General features: G+C 31.9%; 1 protein-coding gene across 1 annotated transcript in view; it reads left to right on the forward strand.

Annotated features, from left to right (window-relative positions):
* The first annotated feature begins 9,660 nt into the window (after nucleotides 1-9,660).
* Nucleotides 9,661-15,197, forward strand: part of LOC126879081 (dynein axonemal intermediate chain 2) — a 90,955-nt gene continuing 85,418 nt past the window's right edge. Inside the window, exon 1 of the mRNA XM_050641997.1 lies at nucleotides 9,661-9,721. The gene's annotated coding sequence lies outside the window, so the exon portion shown is untranslated. The remainder of the gene's footprint in view (nucleotides 9,722-15,197) is intronic.

Below are 15,197 nucleotides of genomic sequence, written 5' to 3' on the forward strand. Positions count from 1 at the left end.
CTCTCTTCTGAAAATAGAGGGACTGTCTTTATAACTTAGAAGGGAGTTGATAGTACCAAAAATATTTTAAATTGTTTATTTAAATTTGTTTTTTATACGTAATTAATAGATTATGGCAAATTGTTATTGTAAAAATAGATTTAATAGTTGAGTAAAAAATGTAATAATATAAAAAAAAAATATCTCTAATCCCATCAGGAAAAAACGACCTGGATTAGTCACTAGAGGCCAGGTCATATGTATAAATAATAAATAAAAAAAATATCTCTCCGACTACTAGGTAAAGATCTGTTCTAATGTGACATTCTTGTTCAGAAACCCGAAAAACCACCTGAGTAATCTGTCTGTATCAATTTACTGCCGAAATTAGTATATAAATATGGTATAGAAAATGCTTAACAAATAAAAAGGCACCATAAAATATCATTTTATTATAATACTAAAATACTCATTATTTTAAGAAAACTCAGAAAATACTCATTCCGAGTTTCAACCAACCCCGTATACTAAAATTAAACATTTTGGTATACTATTAATAACTGACAATAGTAGACTATATTAAAAATCGTTTAAACATAAATTAATAGAAATTTGGATATCAAATCACTAACAATATGTATAGGGTGTGAATGTTCCTACAAAATTAACAAAAAAACGTAATTGTATTTTAAAGTACCTCGTGTAATATTTCAAAACACTATATTTTATTAAAGAAAACATCGAGTAGAATCCAAAAATGTAAAAATATACAGGGTATTCCATTTAAAAAACATAAATTTGTGTCACCCTGTCAAAACGGGTAGCCCTGTGTATTAGAAAATACTGTTAAATCATAGTCCTATCTGTAGCCCATGTTTTACCTAAATAACTTTTTTCGTATATCTTACGACAAACGAGTAATTGGACTTTGTCACACTAATGCCCCACCCTGTATACAAAATAACTATAAAACCATCCTGCCTCTTTGTAAATAGACTTATATTAAGATTCTTGAAACATGTGCAAAATGGCATGACTCAGCAAATCGTTGACTTTTTCACGAATTTTCTTACAAATCCTGAATTTTCTAGGACTCCTGCCGTCTTACAAGAACCATTTAACCTTCCTGCCGAGTACCGAAAAGGTATTGATTGTATTTAAGTATTATAACTTTTTAAAGGCAGGACTAAGAAAATCACGGAATCAGGGTGAAAATTTTCCGCAGAATTTTACAAGGGTTTTCTTATACTTAAACATTAGGAGACGTCATGCCAATATTTTTTTTGAGCATTTTGAAATAAATATGTTTAGTTTATTTAGTTGGCAGGACCTAGAAAATCATGAAAATTTCATTATTTTCCTTACATGTTTGTATACAATGTATAAAAACATGTAAGGAAAATAATGAAATTTTCATGTATACAATGTATACAAACATGTAAGGAAAATAATGAAATTTTCATGATTTTCTAGGTCCTGCCAACTAAATAAACTAAACATATTTATTTCAAAATGCTCAAAAAAAATATAGGCATGACGTCTCCTAATGTTTAAGTATACTTGTCCTTTGGAAAATTCTGCGGAAAATTTTCACCCTGATTCCGTGATTTTCTTAGTCCTGTCTTTAAAAAGTTATAATACTTAAATACAATCAATACCTTTTCGGTACTCGGCAGGAAGGTTAAATGGTTCTTGTAAGACGGCAGGAGTCCTAGATTTGTAAGAAAATTCGTGAAAAAGTCATATATACTCCGAAAAAGTCATATATATGTCATATATACTCCGTTACCCCGTTTGCAACCCTCCTGCCCAAAAAATTTTCTTCATAAAATCGATAGTATCCTGTCTATCTACGGATATGGCAGGACTTACAAATTCATCGCAAAACCCTCTTTTTATTTTTTGGGAAAATCTCATTTTTACAGGAAAATGTCACAGGAAATTTGTGGATGTTTCCACAGATTGTAAGTATATCGTCTACCCTTCCAGTATTGCAAAAGGCAGGACTTAGAAAATCGTGGCTGAACTTATGTATAATATCTCCCAGTCTATAGGTAACAGGAACTAGGAAAGTCCAAAAAGTAGTAACGACTAGCCACATTCGTGTAATTGTCCAATCAGCTGGAAGACACCCAACCATTTCTTACCTGCAGCTCCAAAGGCAGCTTTTGGAAGCTACAGTGTAACTCTTTCAGTTGAAACGATAAGAATAAGAGTTCGTACCAAGAAGTATACAGCAGGACACAGTTATGGGTTCCCGTCGTTCCCGAGTTATCCAGGCAGCACAAGATTGTTCGCCTAAATTGGTGTCTGCACCACCAAAACTGGAACATTGGGAATTGACAAAATGTGATATTTTCAGAAAAAGTTAGGATTTGTGTAAAATCAGATGACGCACTAAATCGTGTACTTAGAGGTCGAAGAAGACAAGCAAGAACGAAAACTGTCAGATCTGTTCACAAATATACAAGGGGAAGTATAATGTTCTGGAGAGGAATTGTGATCCGTAAAAAAACTCAAAAAAAAAAATTTTCATCCAATCAACTTTAACTGCTCACAGGTATTTTGATAACCTATAGTTAGGCTCTGGAGAGGTGCAACAGGAGAAAATAAAATTTTTACATAATAATGGACCTCTACAACCATTAGAGTGACTAGAGACATCATTGCACTGGCGAAGCGTCCATGTAACCATTGTTACCATTGGTAACAGTTAAAATTTGTAAATAAATATTTTATGACTACTATGAAATAATTCCATTTATATTTTTTAAAAATTGAAATATTTGTTAATAGTATCTACCTAATTCAGTAAAATAGCCAACTAGACGCACGAAAATATCAGCGAGTTTATGTAAAATCGGTTGCACGTTATTATAATACGCCCTTACCACAGTATAAAGAGGTTCCATATTTATTATACTGTGCCCTTACCGTGCGCCGCGCCGTTTACCACTTCTGTGAGTGGCAACGATAGTAGGATCTTTGACTGGATCGTCTCTGAAAATTTTGCGGGGACGATGGCTCTGAAACCGCGTATTGGTGTTACTTACCAAATTTTAATTTGGTGACGCTAGGTAGGGCCGGTGTCTATCGGGACAGAAAATACCGACCGTAAGAATATCAGACTTAATAAATGCAATTTTAATTATTATTATAATTATAGGTAATAATTATAATTCCATTTATGAAGTCTGTTATTCTTATGGCCGGTATTTTCTCGATTAAACTCCGGTTAGTTAACCGTACCGGCCCTTTGGATTCGATTATTGCATAATATGCACTATTAATTATTAGTTTATAACTTGTAACTGTACTTGCTTATTATACAGATAATATATCTATACCTTTTTATCCTATATAAATCATATTAATCGATTTTAATTACTTGTCGAAATATATTAATTAACAACAACATTATTATAATATGACATATAATAATATTGATTATACAGTACATTGTAGTGTCTAATCAATAAAATAAAAATTATTTAATATTTTAGGCTAAAAATGACAAATGAATGTACTGATTAGTATACTAATTATACAATTTGGATTTTTTAATAAAGTATAAAGGTGATATCATTCATATTTTACCTTAAAACAACAAATATGTTTTTAGTTTGTAGATACTTTATAATTTCTGAAATTTTAAATTTTTTAATTTTATATCATCTATTTTTATAATAGACCTGGATCGCGCGTACCAAAAAAAAGTTGAGTAATAGCAAGCTGAAAATTCACGGTGTCTAGTCGAACAAACTTTGATGTATGGGAACACTGTATATATAAAAATATTTATAAAATACATTATATATATATAGATAATATATAATAGGTGTATCTGGTATATATTTAATATCTGGTTTTGGTAACACTCAAGAAAAAGTCACGCGTCGCCACTGCATCATTGAAGCAAAAAGTATGCCTTGTTTGGAGTGACCTGCTTGCTCACCCGAGCTTAACCCTATAGTTTATTTGTGGCTTATGCTTTAAAGAAAAATAGAGCTCGCCGGGATAATCCACAAAACACCGCACGGCTAGTATAAGCTGCTTTTGAAGAATGGAGCAACCTACCACAACAAAATGTTGATAATTTGATTAGGAGCGTCCCCACGCAAACTGAAGCTTGCATAAAGATTAGAGCACAGCCTCCTACATTTATAAGCCATGAAGTAGAAATTTGGCAACGTCAAATGGTAGTCCTTTTCGAAAGTGGCCAGGTGATTGCAGTGCATTGTAAATGCAGTGCCGGATTTAGGATATTTGCGGCCCTAGGCCAGATTACCCCGAGCGGCCCCCGATAACTTCACGATTATATAATTAAAGCATAAAGACTTAATAATAATAATAACGTTTATTTTAATTTTACTTTTTAAAATTCATAATACAAAGTATAACATAAATGAATAGAAATGCATCTAATATTCTGTTTGAATACGGAAATAAATATGTTGAAATGTATTTACTAATTAAATAATCTGGGTTTGCAAATTTGGCTAAAACCCCAAAACAGCTCTAACAATTTCTATATTTATAGAAATTTCGAAAAAGAAAATTTATAGAAAGAATTCTATATTTATAGAAGCCTTTGAGATGTTGGTTTTTCGAAGGATGCTGAAGATCTCTTGGACAGATCACATGACCAACAACGAGGTGCTGAGAAGAACGGAGACTGAGAGAGAATTCCTAAATATTGTAAAAACAGAAAAACGAGTTATCTAGGAAATAATTTACCTACATAGGAGAAAGATTCAACTTTTGGGAAGGGAAAGTGGAATGAAGAAGAGGTTCAGGCAGAAGAAAATGCTCCTGGCTGAAAAACGTAAGAAGAACCGCTCAAGATAGATAACAATTTGCTGTAGTTATAGCCAACCTTCAGTAATGGAGAAGGCACCTTAAGAAGAAGATAGAAAATATATAATTCAAAATGTTAGCAAACAGCAGTTATTTGTAAAATTATTAATACTGCTAACATGATTATATTATAAATAATTAGTATTGTAGTTAATTGTTAAAATTAAATATCATTTGTTTCATTCATTCAGACATTATAAGTAAAAGAAAAAGCAAAATAATATGAACTCTACGGTACTGAAAAATAAAAATATTGAGTACAATATATAAACTTCTAGATCGTTCAATTCATTATTATCTTATAATAAATATCATATCTAAACTCTAAAAACTCACTTTTCTAGCTTTTTCAAGTCTAAGGCTTGAAAAATCTCAGCATTTGAAATAAAACTGTCCGAACTAGACAATCTAGAATCTTCGTCAGAAGTAGAATTACTCAAGTAGTTTTTGATTCTTTTCAACACGCTGAATGATCTTTCTCCAGATGCATTAGCTGTCATCATGCATAGTAGAATGCGCAAAGCCGTGTCCATATTCCGAAATAATGTTGTTAACTGTTTATGAATGATTTTCAGATACTCCAAAAGTGTATTTCTCGGAGGCTTGGTAATCTTGTTGTCATGAGGTTCTCTTTCTTCATCAAACATATCTTCAACAAAGCCTTTGAACTGTACACAATCTTCTCCAAAGTCGCCATCTATGTCGATTCGATACTTTTTAGTCAAAATAGAAACGTTTACCCCGATTTCTTCATTGAAGATTGATGATAAGTTGTTTTAAATCCAAATTCTTCATTAAGACTGAAATAAACTTCAGACCTTTCATTCAATTCTAAATAAAGTGTGTCAATTACAACATTGAATTGTTAAGTTTTCTTTGCGATTAAAGTGGGATTCAGTAGATTTATCTTCTTTGTCTTAGCCAGGCAGATCTTTTCTTTTCGGGCGTCTTTTTATTTCAAGAATGTTGGTTTCATTTTTAGACAACTCTTTTCCTCTTTTTTCATAGGAATCAAAGTTGTCTCTCCGACTCAATGCATACTCCTTTAGAGATTTGTATGTTGCAAGTCACATTTAAGTCTGTAGCAGTTAATGTTTTGCTACTCTTGTCAAAACGTTGTAAAATACCGTACCACGTGTTTAGTAGAATATCCATTCTCTTTATCCATTTTAATTCAATTAGTAAAATTTTTTTACCAAAAAAGTTTTTCTTTTACAAAACTCTGCGGCCCCTGTTTGCTTGCGGCCTAGTCGGCCTAGTGGTAAATCCGGCACTGTGTAAATGTGTGGCAGCTATGTGTAAATTATATTTTTTTACTTAATATTAAGTTAAAGAGAAGTTCCCTAGGTTGGCTGTATACCATATAATTAAAAAACTCTAGCAAGAAGTAAAACCACTTCTATGTAAATTGGTATATTTATTAAAACTTAAAAAATCCCAATGGATTGAATAAAATATGTCCAATTCAGAACGTTTTCAGACCTATCGGTCCATCATCAGTGAATATGCATACTTGCTAAATAGCCCCAGAACCAAACAATGGTTGAATTTAAAATTCAATTTACATTATTTAAAAATAATATTAAACTGGCTAAACACCGATGTTAAAGGATATAGCCTATGGGAACATGGTGAAACCCTACCAAAACCTCAATCAACCATCTTAGGCCAACTTTGACTATAAAGTCTGACTTTATAGTCAAAGTTGGCCTAAGATGGTTGATTGAGGTTTTGGTAATATAACTACCAAAAAAAAAATAAATAAATAAAAACAATTTAAACATTATTCGTTTAATTTGAAATTTTTTATGCTATTGGCTTTAAAACAACAAGTTTCAATTTGTTTTTTAAATGCTTTATTGTTTTATTTAATTGTTATGTTTTTGTTATTAAATTACTTTAAAATAAATATTGGTTGACTTCGTGTGTTCGTTTTTTTTTTAATTCGCACGAAATAATAAGAAATATCAGATGGTTCCCTATGTTTGGTTCTGTGTACTTATACACATATTAGTCCATTCACTCACGGTAAAATATTGCAAAACCTCTAAATTATAAAGAACCGCTTAGATTGACATGAAATTTGGCATACACATAGCTAACATCATCATTCTCTTTGCCTTATCCCTATGGGGGGTCGGCTTCCCTAATTGCATTTCTCCACACAATTCTATCTTGGGTCATATCAATGTTAATCCCCTTTATCAACATGTCCTGCCTTAACGTCTCCCCCTAGGTCTTCTTTGGTCTTCCTCTCGTACTCCTTCCAGGAATCTGCACTTCAGCTATTCTTCGTATTGGATGATTAACGTCTCGACGTTGAACATGACCAAACCATCTTAACCTATGCTCTCTCATTTTGGCATCAATTGGTGCCACACCTAGACTTCCCCTAATATACTCATTTCTAATTTTATCCTTCTTTGTTACTCCACTCATCCATCTAAGCATTCTCATTTCCGCCACATGCATTCGTTGTTCCTCTTTCTTTTTCACTGCCCAACATTCAGTTCCGTGCATCATAGCCGGTCTTATGGCTGTTTTATAGAATTTTCCCTTCAGTTTCATTGGAATTTTTCTATCACACAACACATAACTCGCTTCTTTCCACTTCATCCATCCAGCCCTAATTCTACTGCATGCATCTCCATCTATTTCTCCATTACTCTGTAATACCGATCCTAGGTACTTAAAACTATTGCTTTTCACAATCATTTCACCGTCCAAAGTTACCATTTTATTTGTAGTAACTCCATCTTTAAATGAACATTCCAAATACTCTGTTTTTGTCCTACTAAGTTTTAAACCTTTTTCCTCCAGAGCTTGTCTCCACTGTTCCAGTTTTTGTTCTAAGTCTCTTTCACTATTTCCTATCAACACTACATCATCAGCATACATTAGGCACCATGGAATACTACCCTGTAGTTTAGCTGTTATCTCGTCCAAAACTAATGAGAATAAATAAGGACTAAGCACCGATCCTTGGTGCAATCCTACTTTCACCTGAAATTTATCAGTCTCTCCCACACCTGTCCTAACACTAGTCGTTACTCCCTCATACATATCTCTCACAATCTTTACATATTTGCCAGGGACTCCTTTCTTATTGAGTCCCACCACAGAATCTGTGGTGGGCACTCATATCCCTCTCCTTAGCATACACATAGCTAACATGTCAAGGAAAACAGTAATACTGTGCCGATGTGTGCTTTTGCCTTGAGAGTGGGTATTAGCCCTTCTCGGGGGTGGAGAAACATATGTACATTTAAGATAAGTCCGGAATTGGATAAATTGACTAATTCTAAGCAACTTTTGTTCTATAGAGTTTTTTCACTAAGTCAATACTTTTCGAGTTATATGCGAGTGAATATGTTCATTTTTCAACAAAAAAAACATGTTTTTAGACGGTTTTTCGCAAATAACTCGAAAAGTAAATAAATATTTTATCGAAAAAAATCGCAATTGAAAATATCCTTTGCAAAAATATAGCTTAAAAAAGGTAAAAAAATGGTGTACATGTCAAGTCTGTACAACAGTATAAACACAGTTATAACTAATGAAAAGTAGGTTTTTATTCGTCAAATTCCAAATTGAATATTTCACCGTAAACTAACCAAAATATGAAGCACAATTTTTTTAAAGTGTTTAAAGATAATTTTTTAATTTTTGTTTTTAAAAAATTTTATAACATCAAAAATAAGCAAGTTTCGCTCAAAATAATGAGGGTCCATTTTTTTGGTAAAAAAACTCGTGAAAATCACATCCTAACAATTAATATCCCAAATGAAACTAATCGTAATGGCTCCACAAGTTACTTTACTTATGTATTGTTTATATTATGGTCTGTAATTTCATCGGTTCAGATCCTTGAAAGGACTGTAATTGAAGGGGCTTGAACCATCTTAAACAATTTTTGTCTTATAGAAAAACAAAAAATACCAAATATTCAGAAAAGCAAAACCTACATTTTTTTCTCTTTGAGATTTTTGGTATCGCTAATAATTTTTAAGTTATGTCGAACAAAAAAGGATTTTTTTTATTTAATACAATTTTTTTTCATAAATAAGTACTTTAAACCGATAAAACTTATAGATCATTTAACCAATACATAAGTAAATTAACTTTTGAAGTGAAATAGATTAATTTCATTTGGGATGCTAATTGGAGGGGTGATTTTCACGACTTTTTTACACAAAAAGGGACCAACTTTATTTTGAGAGTAACTTGCTTACTTTTGATGCTAGAAATTTTTCTTTAATAAAAATAAAGCTTTTTAAACACTTCAAAAAATTTGTGATGAGTTTTCCCCGAAAAGTGCTTAATTTTTTGGTTATTTCACGTTGAAATATTCGATTTGAAATTTGACCAATAAAATCCTACTTTTCATTAGCTACGACTATATTTCTACTTTTTGAGATATTTGCGAAAAACCGATTAAAAACGTGTTTTGTTTTTTTTTTGTTGTAAAATGAACACGTCTGTTACTCGAAAAGTATTGACTTAGTGAAAAAACCCTATAGAACAAATGTTACCTAGAATTAGTCAGTTTATCCACTTCTGGACTTATTTTGAACGTTGTGTTTTCACCCCCGAGAAGGGGTGATAGTCACCCCTAGGGCAAAAGCACACTATCACTTTTTTCTTTGGCATTTTAGCTATGTGTATGCCAAATTTCATGTTAGTCCAAGCTGTTCTTTAAAATTTAGAGCAAAAACCGTGTGTAAATGGACTATATAACGAACATTTGTTATGCAACAAGTAGGTAAACATTCGATGACTCTTATTTTTTTTCAATTGCAAACAGATAATACATTGACTAAAAACCCGAAACAGCTGTAGACATGATCAAAACTGGCCGAAGTATAACAAATTAAACCTATCAACAGTGAGTAGAGAATTAATATATACCTAATGATTTCGTGATCTTAAGTTTAAAAAAATCAATCTATAGACCAGGGGTCACCAATTGGCGGACCTCGGTCCGCATCCGGACCGTGGGCTAGTTTTGTGCGGACCGCCATTAAATTCAGAATAAGGTGTTTGGCAATTTTGAAAATGTTTGGCCATGAGATTGTGTACTATGTTTGGCTCAAGTGCGAAGCCGCTTTATCAAAAATTAACTTTATTACTGTATTATTACTGTAAAAGACGCATTTTCGAGGCTTGAAAACTTATATGTAAATTATTCGATTTCAAGTTGCCGAGTACCTGAATTGAAGTTTAAACATTCAAATTCAATATTCTTATACATAGTCACGGTTTATTTCAATATAGACCGTTGTTTTTTAATTGTTAATTATACGCCTCTATTCGACTTTAAAGACGCCGCGCGTCTCAGTTTATGTTGCGTCTCTGTCGACACGTATTATAGGTACTTATGCGAAAAATACCCAACAAAAATACTTGACATTTATTAAAATTTTATAATTTATTATTAATACAGTTTTTTTTAATAATTCATTCATTTTTTATTTATTCAATTAATTATTGTCAATGTGCTAATTATATAAGATAAGAAAAACAACGGTCTAAATTGAAATAAGTCCCAAATACTCATCAGAATCTTGAAATTGAATGTTTAAACTTCAATCTTGCATAAACTTCAATTGCACTTGACAATCGCAAAAATAATAATTTACACATGAGTTTTCCAGCTTCGAAAATACTTATTTTCGCATTTTTCAGATTTTAAGTTTTGAGAAAACTGACTCTTGTTAGGATGACTCGAAAATGCTAAAAACATATTTTAGTGGAAAAAAAAGGTGATGTTTTGGATGCGTTAAAAAATTGTTCTGTCCAAAAATTTTGCATGGCACCCTTCCGATTTGTTTATAGGGGATAATTTTTAACAAGAATCCGCAAAGAAACCGAATTAGAACAACCAGACACATGTAGCATTAAATCCGGACCCCGGAAGTGTCATAGGTTGTCGAAACGGACCCTCAGGGAATCTAATTGGTGACCCCTGCTATAGACTATAGACTACAAAATTACAAAGTATTTCATTACATTGTATACCATATTCTATTTATAGGCTATTGATTATATTCAACATAAGATAGCTAAAAGGAACTACAACGTTAACGGGGTTTTATTATTTCATATGGTCAATGAATCTCTATATATGAAAAAACCGCGGAGTGCTACCATTTAAAGGGGTGCGTTTTTGAGAAATGGGTGAATTAGTCCCTGGACACAGGTTACATTAGGGAGAGTTCTATGAACTTTTGGTACAAACACGTCAACATAAAAATTGTTCCTGGTTAAATTTCCTATCTACATATCACTTTTTAAAGTCAATGATACTTTTTTTTACAAAAATATATTCAAAAGAAAAAGCACAAAGAAACCCAAAAGAAAGAAATTTTGTTTTTTGTCCCATAACTTTTGTCCACGAGGATATACCTACATATTTCTTCTTTAAAATGTTGTTTAGTGGAGGTCATTAGGATTTATAGTTTTTGAATTATGATTTTTCAAAGTTCGCCACTCACAGCAATTTTGGGCAATTTTCCTTGTTATTTCGCAAATATTGTTCTGTAACTTTTTTCTACGTAACTTTAGGTATATGCAATGCCACACGTAATAGGAACAGAAATGAATTACCTTTAAAATGGTCTACTGTATAACGTTGTACGACTTTTTCTTTTCGAAAGAGATTATGGGTTTTCAAGGTTTTATACTTTTAACGATTGTTTGTAATATAATATAAAAATAAAATAATGTTATTATATAATATATTATATATTATATAATATTATATTATATATAGTATATATAATATAATATTATATTATATATTATATAATACCTAATATAAAAAATATTATTTTTTACATTTTTTACGATTATTTTTGAAATTTCTCATTAAAACTTTTTTTCTTCTACATTTAGGTATATATTATATTTTATAATAAAAAAAGCTTATTTTGTTTACTTTAAAATGGTGTATTACAAAAAATTCTAGGATTATTTTTGAATAAGATATTATTTTTCAAAATGTAATAAGTACTTGCAACGAATTTTGATTTTAGGATTTTTTTTTAAATTTTTCATTATAATTTTTTTTTCTTGTAAGTGAATATACTATATATTGCTCAATAAAGAGGGCTTATTTTCTTTTCTTTAAAATGTTGTATCATCTATATTTAAAAAATGGAAACCGAGTGATTCTTTGATATTTTTTACGTGTATTATTTAAAATTATTTCTTTTACAAAAATTACATAAACATTAGTCTTAGAAAACATCACTTTAGTTAAAATTATTTAAACGTTGACATTTAAAAAATTTTCAAAACCAAATTCCATCTCTTCGTTAGCATTAGCTTCAACATCTTCCTCTGACACTTCAGTTATCTTAGAGTTTCCACAATTAGTACCCATGCACATGCACCCTTCGCAGAATATTGAACAACTAATTCCTATCTTCCTACAACCGCAGTTTTTTGTACCTCCTTTGGTACATTTACATGCTATTCTTTCAAGCAAAGCTTGTGGTGCAGGAGCTTTGACAGTAAATATTGGAATTAATCCATACTTTGAAGTTTGCCCGGCCGAGTCAAGTGGATTCAAAGTATTAGGTACCTATAAAAAATAAGATTCAATCATAACACACAATCACATAAAAAAGTTGTAATGAGAAATTTAAAAAATAATCCTAAAATAAAAATCGATGCAAGTACTTATTACATTTTCAAAAACCATATCTTATTCAAAAATAATCCTAGAATTTTTTATAATACACCATTTTAAAGTAAATAGATTAAGCTTTCTTTTTTATTATAATATATACCTAAATGTAGAAAAAAAGGTTATAATGGGAAATTTAAAAAATAATCGTAAAAAATATAAAAACTCGCTAAAAGTATAAAATCTTGAAAAAGATAACCTCTTTAAAAGAAGTCGTACAACATTATACAGTAGAACATTTTAAAGGTAATTGATTTCTATTCCTCTTACATGTAGCATTGCATATGCCTAAAGGGTCGTTTAAACACAGCGATAAATCAAACAACTTATCAAGGTCAATCGAGTTGTTGCAACTTATCATTGTGTGTAAAGGATCGTTTAAACACAGCGATAAATCAAACAACTTATCAAGGTCAATCGAGTTGTTGCAACTTATCATTGTGTGTAAACGGTGCATCGCACAACTTATCAAAGTTGGAGTTGGGTTGAAGGTGGTATCGCATTGAATCGCAGCGTCTAAACAGCGTTTCAACTTGTCATCACAACTAGTTGCTGTGACTTGTCGTTGTGTTTAAACGACGCTTAAAGGATCGTTTAAACACAGCGATATATCAAACAACTTATCAAGGTCAATCGAGTTGTTGCAACTTATCATTGTGTGTAAACGGTGCATCGCACGACTTATCAAAGTTGGAGTTGGGTTGAGGTTGGTATCAACTTATCACAAGGATCGAGTTGTTTTAATTTATCGTCGTGTCTAAACGGTACAGCGATTTATCATTGGACTTGGGTCGTATCTATTTAGGAGAATCTTACCGTATTAGAATTTATTTACATATATAATTAAATAATGTACAGGGTGATTGATTAGTGGGGTAAAGCTACGTAGATCCGTTATAGTAATAGATAGCAATAAAAGTTAATAACAAAAATTGTAGCCAACTTTTAGATTCACATTTATAAAATTAATTAGAATGTTACATAGGGTGTTCGATAACATAGTGGCAGAAATCATAGAGCAAAACAGCGAAACCAAACAAGTTTGATTTCTCCGCTCGCACTCTTTGTTATTTTTCCGAAAAATGAATCTCGATGTCCTGATATCGGAAGTGTTTCAAAGAAAGCTGTTTTTGAATCAGTAAGATTCCCTATTCAGATGACGACGATGGCTTTTTAAATTTATAACTTTATGCAATTTTATAATTAAATAAATATTATGTAACTTAATAATTATTATTAGTTCTACGTTCTACAGTGTGGCAAAACCAAATGGAATAAATTCATTATTTCGTAAACCGACGACTAAAAAATCCGGACATATTTTTAAATTATGATTTTTTGGCATTTACATACTAGTGACGTCATCCATCTCGAAGCTGAAATAAAAAATATACATGCGGACCAATGTAAAAAAGGTCATTTCATTGTTGTCTTCTTACCGGCGTGAGAAATACAAAATAAGATTTACTATTTTATTTGGACATAAGTCACAATTCGAGTTTGAAATCAAGTTTACTTGACGTTACGAGTTTCACTTCGGAAATCGTTATCAGTATATAAAAAAACAATCATAAATTAAAAATTTAACTTTTGTTTCTGGTGAAGCAGCGCAGTTGGAACAAGCAGAATATTATAATTATTGTCACCGGAAAGCGAAAAAGGTAACGCACAACTTGAAAGAACTTATATATTTCTAACTTCGTTTCTGGTGAAGCAACGCAGTTGGAACAAGCAGATATATTATAGTTGTGTCACCGGAAAGCGAAAAAGGTAACGCACAACTTGGGAGAACCTATAGATTTCCAACTTGGTTTCTGGTGAAGGAACGCAGTTGGAACAAGCAGATATATTATAATTGTGTCACCGGAAAGCGAAAAAGGTAACGAATAACTTGGAAGAGCCTATAGTTTTCTAACTTCGTTTCTGGTGAAGCAACGCAGTTGGAACAATCAGATATATTATAATTGTGTCACCGGAAAGCGAAAAAGGTAGTCCCTGAAAACTATAGGTTTTTCCAAGTTGTGCGTTACCTTTTTCGCTTACCGGTGACACAATTATAATATATCTGCTTGTTCCAACTCGTTGCTTCACCAGAAGCGAAGTTAGAAAACTATAGGGTCTTCCAAGTTGTGAGTTACCTTTTTCACTTTCCGGTGACACAATTATAATATATCTGGTTGTTCCAACCCTGTTGCTTCACCAGAAGCGAAGTTAGAAAACTATAGATTCTTCCAAGTTGTGCGTTACCTTTTTCGCTTTCTGGAGACACAATTATAATATATCTGCTTGTTCCAACTCCATTGCTTCACCAGAAACGAAGTTAGAAAAGTATAGGTTCTTCCAAGTTGTGCGTTACCTTTTTTGCTTCCCGGTGACACAATTATAATATATCTGCTTGTTCCAACTCCGTTGCTTCACCAGAAGCGAAGTTAGAAAAGTATAGGCTCTTCCAAGTTGTGAGTTACCTTTTTCACTTTCCGGTGACACAATTATAATATATCTGGTTGTTCCAACCCTGTTGCTTCACCAGAAGTGAAGTTAGAAAACTATAGGTTCTTCCAGGTTGTGCGTTACCTTTTTCGCTTCCCGGTGACACAATTATAATATATCTGCTTGTTCCAACTCCGTTGCTTCACCAGAAGCGAAGTTAGAAAACTATAGGCTCTTCCAA

The sequence above is a fragment of the Diabrotica virgifera genome, chromosome 1 (assembly GCF_917563875.1).
Source record: "Diabrotica virgifera virgifera chromosome 1, PGI_DIABVI_V3a".
NCBI lineage: Eukaryota > Metazoa > Arthropoda > Insecta > Coleoptera > Chrysomelidae > Diabrotica > Diabrotica virgifera.